We start from the raw sequence: 6247 nt of genomic DNA, 5'->3' as shown, positions 1-6247 counted from the left end.
TGTGATGTTTGGGTAAAGATTCTCTCAGGATTTGTAATGCGCGATGTTTCTTCGAGATAAACGAGGGCCCACAACTCATGGCCTGGGTATCACATTGGTGCATAAGATGCGATTTTGGAACCGCGGTGATGGCACGGTCGCAATGGTACAAGTCTCAAGTTGAATCAACTCAGATCTACTGGATGCGACTTAGAGTCACGTACAAACACCGATTACAAATCGTGGGTTGCCGAAATTCGATGGGGAGGATCACGGAAGTCTAAGGAATTGTACAGATTAGGATACGAGCCTTACAAATGGTCTCGAGTTTCCTTGTGAGACTGGCCACTTTAGCGCTTATATCATCTTCTTCTCTCAGAGCATACATTCCACCCCTCTCCTTTATTTGGATTGGCTTAGAAGTTGTATTCGGTCTAGGGGAGATGTCCCATGACTGTGTGTTTTCAGCAAGCTTGTCAAAATATTTCCACACATCATTGACATCTTTGCTCATGAATTCCCCATTGCATATTATCTCAACCATTTGGCGCATGGAAGATGTAGTCCATCATAGAAGAAACTTGTTATAAGTCACATTTCAAAACCGTGTTGTGGACATGAACTGACAAGAACCTTGAACCACTCCCAACATTAGAAGAATGTTTCATCTTCCTTTTGGGTGAAGTTCATGATCGAATTTCTAAGGGTGTTCGTTTTATGATATGTGAAGAATTTCTTTATGAACTCCCTTGTCATGTCATTCCATCTACCAATAGATCATGGACGTAGTAAGTGCAACCACATCTTAGCTTTTTCTTTTAAAGAGAAGGGAAAGAGTTTCAGCCTGACCGCGTCCTCAGACACATTAGGAAAGTATAAAGTGGCTATGATCTCATGAAACTCTTTCATGTGTAAATAGGAACTTTCAAATTCAAGTCCATGAAACTTTGGAAGGAGTTGGATCACACCTGGTTTGATATCCATGGTTCCTATGTTTTCTAGAAAAACCATACAAGAAGGTGTGCTCACCCCCGCCGGTTGTACATAATCTTGTAAAGTATGAGGTGGGGGTGCTTGATGCACCTCGTTTTCATCTTGGATTTCCTTAACCCTAGGTTGAGGTGGATTTGAAGGTTGATTGGCTAGTTGATTTGCAGTCATAACTTCAGCTAACTCTGAGGATCTCAAGTGGTGTCTAATCCGGTGATGGATAGGCAACCCTTCGACCAATTCTCCTTCACTTAAGAGACATCGGGTGTTATCATGGACTCACTTGGGCATGAAACACTCTCAGCCCTTAGTTAACTAAGCTAACATAAACCTAAGAGAGAGAGAAAACTAAAGCAATTAAGAAATCTTGAAAAAAAAAGAGAGAGAAAATTAGAAAGAAGTTACCAGATTAGAAGTTTCTATATTATGATCCTACAAAATAGAAAAACAAGTTAGTTTCTAAAAATAAAACAGAAAAATTCTAACCTAGAAATAGAAAGTAAATATACCCTAATCTTAACCTAATTCCAAAACTAATCAATTTCAGAAAAACACAGCCGTTAATCCTCGGCAACGGCACCAAAAACCTGTTCATAACCCCAAGTGTAGGGTCGTGATGTAGTAATAATCTCGGTAAGCTAGAGGTCGAATCCACAGGGACTAAACTCGAGTGTATTATGAACTTAACCAGAAGTAGAACTAGAAGAAGATATGAATCTAAATCTGAAGTACTTGAGAGAGTAATTTTGAATAAGGTAATTTGAACTTGTAAATCTAAAGATGAAAACTAGGGTGCCAAGGATCCACTTGTAGCTCTTGGGATGTTACTTTACTTGATTCAAGAGATCTAATTAGAATCAGAGTCCTATCTTATCCAATTGAAGAAAGAGAGATGATCAAATATTTGAACTTCTCATTGATCTAGCCTCAATGAATGAAGATTGTGAAGATTTGGAAGGGATTCCATCACCCAACAATGCCCAGGAGACTATGGCAAACAACGGGATTTACCAATCCACAATCTCAGAATAAGAAAAGAAGATACTCAAAGCTATTGTAGATCAATTGTAATTTAAGTCACAATAAACCATTAAAAACTAAAAGTATTCCTTAAAATCAACTTGAAGTCAATGAAGTTCAACATAAAAACCATGACTCAAAGAAAAATAAACATCCCAATCATGCTACAAGCTTAACCTCTAAGTCTTAGTTAAGAGGTTTAGCCAACCATAAACATGATTGAACTAAGAACTCTTAAGAAAAGCATTAAAACCAACTAAAGAAGAAGAAGAAAAACTCCTAGACGGCGGCTCCACCCTTTTGCTCCACTCCTCAAACCCTAGAAGATGCTTTGGAGCATCCTAGGAGGTCTTATTTATAGTTGGGGAACTCCAACTTTCGCACCAAGTTGGAAGATTCCAAAAACCGCCTCAAATTTACGCAGTTCGCGTAGGCTCCGCATAACAATTTTAATGCATCGATGGTCTTTCGATATAATCTTCGATGCATCTAAGTACCTTTGATGTTATCAAAAGTTATCCAGAACTGTCCAACGAGTTTGGCTTAAAAATCATGAAATTCTCGATTGCACCTTCAATACATCTAAGTACCTTTGATATGATCTTCGATGCATCTAAGTACCTTCGATATGATTGAAGTTTATTTTGGTAGTTTTTCAAAACTATACTTTTCTGGTCCTAAAATTTATTTTCAGGATTCATTTTCTTCACTTCAAATCTTCGATTCTCTTTCTTCATCACTTGGTTTCCTTAGATCTTTGGCATGTGAATTCTTCAATCTTGGTCACCTAAGATCCATCCCTTACCTTTGTGATTCTTGAGCATCAAATCCATGTTTTTAACATTCTTTTTAATCCAAGCTCTCATATTCACCTTACAACATAAACATGTATAAAATATACCATTAAGCATTATCATGTTCATAAAACCAAGATATAAATGGGGGAAAATATGTGATATATGACACTCAACTGCAACCATGTCATGCAAGTTGTGCATGCATGCAAGGCGGCCTAATCTCTTATGGGTCCACTGGAAATGCCCAAAGTTGTAAAGTTGTCAATGCGGCCTTACCACACATAGTTAATGTCAAAAATCCTAAATTAGCCATCATCCATGTCATGCAAAGATGATACAAATGAGATATGATAACATACGATCGTAACCACTATGCATGAGGTGTGTAATACCATATTAAGCATAAAGAAAGGCTAAATCAATATAAAGCATTGTTAACTCGAATATAAAAATAATGTTACATCTAACATAAAATAGTGTCGCATCAATATAAAGAAAGCACCATGTCAACATAAAGGAAGTTTTATAGAAATCATGAGCGCTAACATTGCATAAATCACTAAGGTAATACTACATAAATTATCAAGGAAGTATTGTACCAACACACATGTAAAATAATGCACCACATGATAATGGAAATTCATCATTCATAATGGGTAGAACCTACTTGGAAATCAAGTTTATTGAGGACCATAGGGCTATACTTAAGTGGACTTTCAAGCTAATGGTCCCACTTAGCAAGTCCGCACCTAAGCGGCCAAAACATATAACTATGGGCATTTAAACGGGATAACAAATTATAGGATCCACAAAAAAAATCATTGTGGGCCCAAAATGGTCATCAAGGTGGGCCCTACAACTATCCACAAGCAAGGCTGAAGAGGGCAACTCGTAACTAACCAAACACAGGCCTACTATGGGCTTAATACATGTAATGTGTGGAACCTAAACGGTGGTTCAATGGTTGGAACACGACAAAAACCACGAGGTTGGCCCATGGTACGACCACTACATATAAATACAGACAAGCCTAATGGCCAGCCATAACATGAACAACAAGGCAACCCGTGGTGTGGACATCATTTTTTCACTAAAGAGGATCCATAATTAAGTTGGATTACAAATAAAATCATTATGGGCTCCATAAATCTAACATGGAATGACTAGGTGGGATCCACTCAAATCTACCCCTAATGGGCCCCGCATGCTCCTATATAGGTGGGCCTATAGTCGAAAGGCCCACTCATAACGAGCCATATGAGCACATAAAGAGTCCAAGATGGGCGCCAGTCGTAGCCTCTAATTACAACTTAAGCATGCTCATAATAGCCTAGAAAGACGCGACATGTGGGGTTCACCGACAATCATGGTGGGTCCCCTAAGTATCTCAGCCCAAAGGCATATGCTATGATCAATCATCACCCACCACATGCATACAAATGATGCGTATGGGCATATGTCTGGGCATGATGTCATTATACTAAGCATTTCTTAGTGTGTCCTACCGGACCAAGTACACTAGCATGTTATCATAAATATAAGGCAATAATCAGCCTTAATCTACACATCATATACAGAGAGTGGGAAATGAACGACATGCCCCACTAGAAATATAGATGTCACGCCCCGAACTCAGAAACCGGGCTCACAAAATTTTCGATCGCCGAATCCGGCGCCGATAGCCTCCGTAGAACCCCATTCTCGGCTCCCGGTACCCATTTAAAAGGTTCCGATCCTGGGATCCTACAAGGAGGATTCTAATATCAATTTAATTCATAATGAGCATAACCAAGCATAACCCACAAATAATAACCACAAGAGCACCATCACAAAATCCACTATGATAAAAAACTTTTAAGTACAATGCGTCTGAAAGGAAATACAAGATAATGCAAATAATAGAAACTCCAAAAGCTCGACTACACGCTCCAACTCTAACAAGGCTAGGGCTGCGTCCTGACGTCACCTGCACGCATCAATCGTGCATAAGCTTATAGAAAGCTTAGGGCCCGTTTGGCCGGGTGGATTGGAAGGGATTGAATGGTACTAGGGTGGATGGCATGGATTTCTAGGTAATGATGGTGTTGTCAGTGGATTGTCTTGAGATACATGGGATTGCTCTATCCCTGGATTGCTATATCCAGTCTGTTTGGCACGCTTGGCCAATTCCGGGATTAAACCTTCCCATCCCTTCCAATCCCTCAAACCAAACATGTCCTAGGCAAATTTGAATGGATTAGGGTGGCTTGGATGGGATTTAAAGGTAATGATGGTGTTGTCAGTGGATTGTCTTAAGATCCATGGGATTGGGATTAAATCACCGACTCTGTTTGGCACTCCCGACCAATCCCAGGATTTAACTTCCAATCCCTTCCAATACCATCTAATCCCTTCTAATCCGACCGGCCAAATGGGCCCTTAGAGGGTGGTGTAAGTGTGTGCGTAATATATACGTGCTCAGAATGCAATGTCAGAGTAATGCAGAATCATGGTGATGAGTACATGAATGCAATCAGTCGTACCAAGGCTATGCGGTGCAAGATATGAATGCTATCGGCCATAACATAGCCATGCGATGCAAGATGCAACTCAAGCATGCTAATCCTCATCACATATCAGTACAGTTCGCATTCTGGATAATCACCGGGGTTTAGTACACTCCAAGTGGCACTGCCGCTCTCCTAGCCACACAGTCCAAGTGAGCGTAAGAAACCTCACTATCCGCTTAGCCAATAGTCTGTCAATACCTATCCGGCATGTCGATAGTGGACCTATTCATGAGCTAGTCAAACTCAGCCTAGTATTGCCCCCTACCCTCGGGCGAGTAAGGCCACACCCCTTTCCAACCGACCACGACACAGTGGGAGACCCGGCCTCCTGGTATTCGGCCCTCGTGCGCTCATATATCCACTCGGTCTCGACGTTGGAGTCATCCTCTGGTACCATCGGGTTTAGGGATTTTCACCCAGGGACATTTATGGTACCCTGATGCTTAGTAACAATATTTTCGGTATCCAATCCAGCCATCCACGATGTGTCTGTGGAGGCTATGGCCTTGATGTCACTAGGGCATACAGAAATCACAATCACACTAATGCAAGTGCATGAATCATGCTATCAGACATGCAACAATCCTGCGTGTACCGAGCGCTCATGTAGGGCAGCTCTGCCTGTTAGGGAGCCCATAAATGATCTGCCTGAAGGCGTATGCTATGATCAGACACTTCTCATACTAGGCATACATATGATGCGTATGATCATGAATCATGAATTTATACTATACATGTTATGTGGTGATGGGCTCTGATCAAAACGAAGATGGGCCTAGACGGCCTATATGCTACAGGTATGGGCCTATTAATGGGCCCTAGGGAGAGAGTGACAATGTGGGCATTTAACCAACATCATCTTTACAATGTGGACATCAAACCATCATTACTCCCAAGGCACGGCCTGCCATA

The 6247-nt window shown here is 40.9% G+C and overlaps 1 non-coding gene across 1 annotated transcript; it reads left to right on the top strand.

Moving 5' to 3' along the window:
• Positions 1–580: 580 nt before the first annotated feature.
• Positions 581–687, top strand: LOC131244800 (small nucleolar RNA R71). The gene has a single exon (XR_009170574.1). It is a non-coding gene; the product is annotated as a small nucleolar RNA R71 (small nucleolar RNA).
• Positions 688–6247: the final 5560 nt, after the last annotated feature.

This window comes from Magnolia sinica, chromosome 4, assembly GCF_029962835.1.
Source record: "Magnolia sinica isolate HGM2019 chromosome 4, MsV1, whole genome shotgun sequence".
Taxonomy (NCBI): domain Eukaryota; kingdom Viridiplantae; phylum Streptophyta; class Magnoliopsida; order Magnoliales; family Magnoliaceae; genus Magnolia; species Magnolia sinica.
Note: the sequence above shows the minus strand (reverse complement) of the source record. Positions and strands in the feature narration are given on the sequence as shown.